Source organism: Schistocerca nitens, chromosome 12 (genome assembly GCF_023898315.1).
Source record: "Schistocerca nitens isolate TAMUIC-IGC-003100 chromosome 12, iqSchNite1.1, whole genome shotgun sequence".
Classification (NCBI taxonomy): domain Eukaryota; kingdom Metazoa; phylum Arthropoda; class Insecta; order Orthoptera; family Acrididae; genus Schistocerca; species Schistocerca nitens.
In genome coordinates this window covers 125,662,149-125,671,666 of record NC_064625.1, presented here as the reverse complement: position 1 = coordinate 125,671,666, position 9,518 = coordinate 125,662,149, and the positions used below count along the sequence as shown (strand labels likewise).

The following is a 9,518-nucleotide window of genomic DNA, read 5'->3' as shown; positions in this document are numbered from 1 at the left end:
GCCTCGCCTTCCGTATACGCCTCCCATCCCCCAAGCGGATTCTCTATGACCTCATTCCTTTCCCCCATCTGCTCCTATACCTCGAACATATCCGCATCCTCTACACCTCCTGCAGCCTCGATCCCCCTCATCCCCTGGTTGCTCCTCTCCTCTCCCATCCCCGCCCCCTGCCACGTCTTCACTGTTGTGTCCCCCCAACCCTCCATCTCTACACCCTTCATCTACTTTCCCAAGGTGGCTTCCATCAACTCCCCCTCCTGGATGATGCCCTCTCTCCCTCCATTTATCCCTCCTATCAACTCTGATCCTCACTCCCCCTCCTTCCCTCTGTCCTTTTCCCGGGCTCCCTCTCCCCCCCCCCCGCCCTTCCATCCTATTTCTTCCCCACCTCCCCTCTCTTTGCCCCCTTCTCTCCCCCGCGTCCTTTTACATTTCCCTCCTCTGCCTCCTCTCATTCCCTCTTGCGTCTACCCAGCGCCCCCCACCCCTCTTATGGGTCCTCATCTTCCATCAGCTACTTTCCCCCTTCCCCCTTTCGCTTTTCCTCTCCTTCCCCCCTTTTTATTTTCCCATCATCCGTCCAGTTTCCCCCCACCTGCTCTCGGCTGTGGTAAGTCATATTTGCCAACTTTTTAGTGCAGTGTTCCAGTGAGTGTTCAATGTTGTTCGTCTTTCCAAAGCATTGCGAACAGAAACCATGCTGTCGCTGGGTGTGAATTATATGTCTTTTGCGAACAGAAACCAGACTGTCGCCATGTTTTTTAATTGTCTGTCTATAATTTTACCTGTCTGCTTCATATGTATTTTATTAGCATCATCATCCCTTTGTTCTATGTTTTAAGTTCCACGATTTTTTCGCCATGTTACCAATTAAGTCTCCGATTTTATCGCCTGTTTTTATTATTTATTATCTTCATCTCTTTAAAACAAAGTCTGTAGGCTGAAGAGCGGTGTACTAAGCTGCTGCCAGCCCGCCTCCTTCTGGGGGAATCGAAACTCAATAAAGAAAAAAATAATTAAAGATGAGCCTCGTTCAGGACGCCTTCGACGTCTACCGACGACGCCCGTGTCGGGAACGTCAACGAAATTGTGCGTGCCTATCGGAGACTGACTGTCTGAAAGATTGCGGAGGAATGTAACATTTCAGATGGACCGTGTCATGAAATCCTGACACAGCATCTTGGAATGCATCGTGATGCCACCAAGTTCGTCCCACGGCTCATGAGTCAAGACCAGAAAGACCTTCGCCTCGCAACCGGTGAAGAGCTTTTGGATCGCGAAAATGAGACCGAGATGTTCCTTAAGAGAATCATAACTGGTGATGAGACGTGGGTCTACGGTTGTGATGTTGAGAACCAAGAATCAATGACTCGGCGAAGGTTCTCCGAGACCAGAAATAGCTCCTCAGGTCAAATGTCAAAGCCGTCTTGATTGTTTCCTTTACCTTTGAAGGATTAGTTCATCATAAATTCGTGCCACAGGGACAAACTGTTTGTCCTATTATCGGGACGTGTTGCGACGCCTGCAAGGAAATAAGGAAACAGCCTGAACTGTGGCGAGACAATTCGTGGCTCTTGCATCACGATAACGTACCTGCACATTCATCCCTGTTGGTGCGTGACTATTGCACAAGAAACGAAATCACTGTACTGCCATATCCTCCGTACTCTCCAGAACTGGCCCTGCCGACTTTTCTTTATTTACGAGGTATATTCAAGTTCTAAGGCCTCCGATTTTTTTTCTCCAGACTGGAAAGAGATAAAAACATGCGCATTGTTTTAAAATGAGGCCGCGTTCATTGTCAATACGTCCCAGAGATGGCAGCACCATACGGCACATGGAATTTTACTGCCAGCGGCGAGAATGAGAACTGTTTTAAATACTTAAAATGGCGACGTTTTCCTTACGTGAACAGCGTGCAATCATTCGTTTTCTGAATTTGCGTGGTGTGAAACCAATTGAAATTCATCGACAGTTGAAAGAGACATGTGGTGATGGAGTTATGGATGTGTCGAAAGTGCGTTCGTGGGTGCGACAGTTTAATGAAGGCAGAACATCATGTGACAACAAACCGAAACAACCTCAGGCTCGCACGAACCGGTCTGACGACACGATCGAGAAAGTGGAGAGAATTGTTTTGGGGGATCGCCGAATGACTGTTGAACAGATCGCCTCCAGAGTTGGCATTTCTGTGGGTTCTGTGCACACAATCCTGCACGACGACCTGAAAATGCGAAAAGTGTCATCCAGGTGGGTGCCACGAATGCTGACGGACGACCACACGGCTGCCCGTCTGGCATGTTGCCGAGCAATGTTGACGCGCAACGACCGCACGAATGGGACTTTCTTTTCGTCGGTTGTGACAATGCATGAGACGTGATGCCATTTTTCAATCCAGAAACAAAGCGCCAGTCAGCTCAATGGAAGCACACAGATTCACCGCCACCAAAAAAATTTCGGGTAACCGCCAGTGCTGAAAAAATGATGGTGTCCATGTTCTGGGACAGCGAGGGCGTAATCCTTACCCATTGCGTTCCAAAGGGCACTACAGTAACAGGTGCATCCTACGAAAATGTTTTGAAGAACAAACTCCTTCCTGCACTGCAACAAAAACGTCCGGGAAGGGCTGCGCGTGTGCTGTTTCACCGAGACAACACACCCGCACATCGAGCTAACGTTGCGCAACAGTTTCTTCGTGATAACAACTTTGAAGTGATTCCTCATGCTCCCTACTCACCTGACCTCACTCCTAGTGACTTTTGGCTTTTTCCAACAATGAAAGACACTCTCCGTGGCCGCACATTCACCAGCCGTGCTGCTATTGCCTCAGCGATTTTCCAGTGGTCAAAACAGACTCCTAAAGAAGCCTTCGCCGCTGCCATGGAATCATGGCGTCAGTGTTAAGAAAAATGTGTACGTTTGCAGGGTGATTACGTCGAGAAGTAACGCCAGTTTCATCGATTTCGGGTGAGTAGTTAGTTAGAAAAAAAATTGGAGGCCTTAGAACTTGAATGCACCTAGTACAAAGTCGAAAAAACCAATGAAAGGACGAAGCTTTCTAGCAATAAACGAGATATGAGAAAATTCGCAGACGGCGCTTCACTCGATCCAGCAAGAGCAGTACCAAAACTGCTTCCCAGCGGCGTTGGGACTGGTGTATCAGTTGTAGAGGAGAGTATTTTTCGAAGGAGGTCTTTCACAATAAGTGGGCAACGGCCTTGCCGCAGTGGATACGCCGGTTCCCGTGAGACCACCGAAGTTAAGCGTTGTCGGGCGTGGTCGGCACTTGGATGGGTGACCATCCTGGCCGCCATGCGCTGTTGCCATTTTTCGGGGTGCACTCAGCCTCTTGATGCCAATTGAGGACCGAATAGTAGCGGCTTCGGTCAATACCACCATCATAACGACCGGACCCCACAACCCTCCTATCCGCATCCTCCCCTGAGGATGACACGGCGGTCGGATTGTCCCTGTAGGCCACTCGTCGCCTGAAGACGGAGTGCTTTCACAATAAGTGGAAGTATACGTAGAAAAAATGTGTGGACAAAGTTCCTGAATTTTTTAAACAGGTATTGTATGTACGACTATCTACATTGCATATATTCTTTAATTCTGGTTCATATATGATTTGTTAGGTAGTTTCGGTTGTTAATGGCATGTAATATCGCCTTAGGTAACCACTTATAATTGAAAATGCATTCAAAAATGGTTTAAATGGCTCTGAGCACTAAGGGACTTAACTGCTGACCTCATCAGTCCCCTATAACTTGTTGTTGTTGTTGTGGTCTTCAGTCCTGAGACTGGTTTGATGCAGCTCTCCATGCTACTCTATCCTCTGCAAGCTTCTTCATCTCGCAGTACCTGCCGCAACCTACATCCTTCTGAATCTGTTTAGTGTATTCATCTCTTGGTCTCCCTCTACGATTTTTACCCTCCACGCTGCCCTTCAATACTAAATTGGTGATCCCTCGATGTCTCAGAACATGTCCTACCAACCGATCCCTTCTTCTAGTCAAGTTGTGCCACAAGCTCCTCTTGTCAGGTCTTTCAGTGCTCTGTCAAACTCTTCACGCAATATCATATCTCCCATTTCATCTTCATCTACATCCTCTTCCATTTCCATAATATTGTCCTCAAGTACATCGCCCTTGTATAGGCCCTCTATATACTCCTTCCACCTTCCTGCTTTCCCTTCTTTGCTTAGAACTGGATTTCCATCAAAGCTCTTGATATTCATGCAAGTGGTTCTCCTTTCTCCAAGGGTCTCTTTAATTTTCCTGTAGGCAGTATCTATCTTACCTCTAGTGAGATAAGCCTCTAATCCTTACATTTGTCCTCTAGCCATCCCTGCTTAGCCATTTTGCACTTCCTGTCAATATCATTTTTGAGACGTTTGTATTCCTTTTTGCCTGCTTCATTTACTGCATTTTTATATTTTCTCCTTTCATCAATTAAATTCAATATTTCTTCTGTTACCCAAGGGTTTCTACTAGAACTTAGAACTACTTAAACCTAACTAATCTAAGGACATCACACACATCCATTCCCGAGGCAGGATTCGACCCTGCGACCGTAGCGGTCGCGCGGTTCCAGACTTTAGCGGCTAGAACCGCTCGGCCACTCCGGCCGGTGAAAATGCATTCACATTGGTATATAAGCAACAAGTGATTTGCAGTACTCTTGGTACATAGTAGCTAGAACCAGATGTTTAAGGAGTTTTGTGTTTGAGTTGAAAAGCTGTGATGGGTGAGGGCAGCGGACCACCATCAGTAGACTGTATTATACTAGGAATAACTAACCTAATGCATTTAAAGGTGGTATAATGTATGGCGGCATGTCACAAGTACTATCTGTAGATATTGGCATGTAATAAATTTATTTACCGATATTTACGAAGGTATTAGTATGATGACATTATTGGCATAATTGCATATATACATGCACTACATTTTTTATAATACGTTCATATTTTAGTCATCACACTATGTAAGAAACAAGAGTTTTTGTTTTAATATGAAAGTTTTTAACTCTTGATACGAAAGGTGGTAAGGGGTTCGATTCCACAATTCAGGCATTGTATCTGCACGCCTCGCGATGGCGCAAATTATTTGTAGCAAGTTATTTTGTAATGTAGCCATATATATATATATATATATATATATATATATATATATATATATATATATATGATCAGTGCACAAATCAAGATTTGGCTTTGAATGCAGTCTCCACGCCATGAATGATGATTGTGTCGGATAATGCCTATGAATAAATGACAATTGTTGCAGCAACATAGTAGAAAACTAATAGGCAGTCATATGCGCATGCGCGTATGTATGAATACGACATCTACGAAGGCGTCCTGTTTATTAGGTAATACCTGTCATTTTGGTTGGGTCAGGTGCAACGAAGATATAGGCTAAGCTCAGTGAGTGCTCTTGTTCCCCACTGTATACTTTACTGTGCCTTTTCGCAACATATTGTATGAATAATTACGGTTAACAGCAAGGTGTGTGTGTAACTAAATGAGTACCTGTAATAAGGACATACATACTGTTTGTACACATTAGTGCAAGACATGTACTTTGTAATTTTAGGTGTGTGATTTGAAAACGGGCCGGTAACAACTACAGCTGGATTTTATATCAATGCAACTGAGATGGACGACAAAAAAGATTATCCAACTGTCCCTCGACTACAGGTAATGTTGATGGATAACGGCCGACATATTGAGAATTTGTTATAAAGAACATCGTCTTTGTTAAAAATTAACGTTTATGCTACTTATTGCCTTTCTGTCGTAGGAAGCGCTATATGGTGGTTAATAGGTGCTCTTTTCTTGTTCCAATACAACACCATGGCCGGCCAGAGTGGCCGAGCGGTTCTAGGCGATTCAGTCTGGAACCGCGCGACCGCTACGGTCGCAGGTTCGAATCTTACCTCGGGCATGGATGTGTGTGATGTTCTTAGGTTAGTCAGGTTTAAGTTCTAGGTAGACCCGTGGTGTAGGGGTAGCGTCTTTGATTCATAATCAAAACGAATTCGGTCCCGGGTTCGATCCCCACCACTGCCTAAATTTTGATAAATAATCAGCCTCATTCTGCCAACGGCCTTGTCAAAGAGGGCGGAGGAGCGAATGTAGGTTCAGGGCACTCTCTTGTCCTAGGGGTGGGAAATTGCCCCTAAAGGCGGAAGAATCAGCAATGATCAACGACATGAGGACGCAGAAGGCAATGGAAACCACTGCATTAAAGACACGTAACGTGTATCCACAGGACATGTGGCCTGTAATTGAAGAAGTGTCATGATGATCTCTCCATTGGCAAAAGATTCCGGAATAGTCCCCCATTCGGATCTCCGGGAGGGGACTGCCAAGGGGGAGGTTACCATGAGAAAAAGATTGAATAATCAACGAAAGGATAACGTTCTACGAGTCTGGGCGTGGAATGTCAGAAGCTTGAACGTGGCAGGGAAACTAGAAAATCTGAAAAGGGAAATGCAAAGGCTCAATCTAGATATAGTAGGGGTCAGTAAAGTGAAGTGGAAGGAAGACAAGGATTTCTGGTCAGATGAGTATCGGGTAACATCGACAGCAGCAGAAAATGGTACAACAGGTGTAGGATTCGTTATGAATAGGAAGGTAGGGCAGAGGGTGTGTTACTGTGAACAGTTCAGTGACCGGGTTGTTCTAATCAGAATCGACAGCAGACCAACACCGACAACGATGGCTCAGGTATACATGCCGACGTCGCAAGCTGAAGATGAACAGATAGAGAAAGTTTATGAGGATATTGAAAGGGTAATGCAGTATGTAAAGGGGACGAAAATCTAATAGCCATGGGTGACTGGAATGCAGTTGTAGGGGAAGAGTAGGTTACAGGAGAATATGGGCTTGGGACAAGGAATGAAAGAGGGGAAAGACTAATTGAGTTCTGTAACAAGTTTCAGCTAGTAATAGCGAATACCCTGTTCAAGAATCACAAGAGGAGGAGTTATACTTGGAAAAGGCCGAGAGATACGGAAAGATTTCAATTAGATTACATCATGGTCAGACAGAGATTCCGAAATCAGATACTGGATTGTAAGGGGTACCCAGGAGTAGATAGACTCAGATCACAATATAGTAGTGATGAAGAGTAGGCTGAAGTTCAAGACATTAGTCAGGAAGAATCAATACGCAAAGAAGTGGGATACGGAAGTACTAAGGAATGACGAGATACGTTTGAAGTTCTCTAACGCTATAGATACAGCAATAAGGAATAGCGCAGTAGGCAGTACAGTTGAAGAGGAATGGACATCTCTAAAAAGGGCCATCACAGAAGTTGGGAAGGAAAACATAGGTACAAAGAAGGTAGCTGCGAAGAAACCATGGGTAACAGAAGAAATACTTCAGTTGATTGATGAAAGGAGGAAGTACAAACATGTTCCGGGAAAATCAGGAATACAGAAATACAAGTCGCTGAGGAATGAAATAAATAGGAAGTGCAGGGAAGCTAAGACGAAATGGCTGCAGGAAAAATGTGAAGACATCGAAAAAGATATGATTGTCTCAAGGACAGACTCAGCATACAGGAAAGTCAAAACAACCTTTGGTGACATTAAAAGGAATGGTGGTAACATTAAGAGTGCAACGGGAATTCCACTGTTAAATGCAGAGGAGAGAGCAGATAGGTGGAAAGAATACATTGAAAGCCTCTATGAGGGTGAAGATTTGTCTGATGTGATAGAAGAAGCAACAGGAGTCGATTTAGAAGAGATAGGGGATCTAGTATTAGAATCGGAATTTAAAAGAGCTTTGGAGGACTTACGGTCAAATAAGGCAGAAGGGATAGATAACATTCCATCAGAATTTCTAAAATCATTGGGGGAAGTGGCAACAAAACGACTATTCACGTTGGTGTGTAGAATATATGAGTCTGGTGACATATCATCTGACTTTCGGAAAAGCATCATCCACACAATTCCGAAGACGGCAAGAGCTGACAAGTGTGAGAATTATCGGACAATCAGCTTAACAGCTCATGCATCGAAGCTGCTTACAAGAATAATATACAGAAGAATGGAAAAGAAAATTGAGAATGCGCTAGGAGACGATCAGTTTGTCTTTAGGAAAAGTAAAGGGACGAGAGAGGCAATTCTGACGCTACGGCTAATAATGGAAGCAAGGCTAAAGAAAAATCAGGACACTTTCATAGGATTTGTCGACCTGGAAAAACCGTTCGACAATATAAAATGGTGCAAGCTGTTCGAGGTTCTGAAAAAAGTAGGGGTAAGCTATAGGGAGAGGCGGGTCATATACAATATGTACAACAACCAAGAGGGAATAATAAGAGTGGACGATCAAGAACGAAGTGCTCGTATTAAGAAGGGTGTAAGACAAGGCTGTAGCCTTTCGCCCCTACTCTTCAATCTGTACACCGAGGAAGCAATGATGGAAATAAAAGAATGGTTCAGGAGTGGAATTAAAATACAAGGTGAAAGGATATCAATGATACGATTCGCTGATGACATTGCTATCCTGAGTGAAAGTGAAGAAGAATTAAATGATCTGCTGAACGGAATGAACAGTCTAATGAGTACACAGTATGGTTTGAGAGTAAATCGGAGAAAGACGAAGGTAATGAGAAGTAGTAGAAATGAGAACAACGCGAAACTTAACATCAGGATTGATGGTCACGAAGTCAATGAAGTTAAGGAATTCTGCTACCTAGGAAGTAAAATAACCAATGACGGACGGAGCAAGGAGGACATCAAAAGCAGACTCGCTATGGCAAAAAAGGCATTTCTGGCCAAGAGAAGTCTACTAATATCAAATACCGGCCTTAATTTGAGGAAGAAATTTCTGAGGATGTACGTCTGGAGCACAGCATTGTATGGTAGTGAAACAAGGACTGTGGGAAAACCGGAACAGAAGAGAATCGAAGCATTTGAGATGTGGTGCTATAGACGAATGTTGAAAATTAGGTGGACTGATAAGGTAAGGAATGAGGAGGTTCTACGCAGAATCGGAGAGGAAAGGAATATGTGGAAAACACTGATAAGAAGAAGGGACAGGATGATAGGACATCTGCTAAGACATGAGGAAATGACTTCCATGGTACTAGAGGGAGCTGTAGAGGGCAAAAACTGTAGAGGAAGACAGAGATTGGAATACGTCAAGCAAATAATTGAGGACGTGGGTTGCAAGTGCTACTCTGACTCTGAGATGAAGAGGTTAGCACAGGAAAGGAATTCGTGGCGGGCCGCATCAAACCAGTCAGTAGACTGATGACCAAAAAAAAAAAAAGTTCTAGGGGACTGATGACCTCAGCAGTTAAGTCCCGTAGTGCTCAGAGCCATTTGAACCACTTTTTGAACAACACCATGTCATTTCAAGTACCTGTGTCAATTTTTACCTCTCTGCCTACATTAGTCCGTGAAGTACTGAATTTCTAAGTGTTAATCGATTTCGGGGTCACCCTCGCGTAATAGCGCGAAGACAAGATAAGAGAAGTTGGGGATGGTAGGGAAGTATACAG

At 44.3% G+C, this 9,518-nt stretch overlaps 1 pseudogene; it reads left to right on the top strand.

Moving 5' to 3' along the window:
- Window positions 1-3,208: 3,208 nt before the first annotated feature.
- LOC126215485 (5S ribosomal RNA) lies at window positions 3,209-3,326 on the top strand (annotated as a pseudogene).
- The last annotated feature ends 6,192 nt before the right edge of the window (window positions 3,327-9,518 follow it).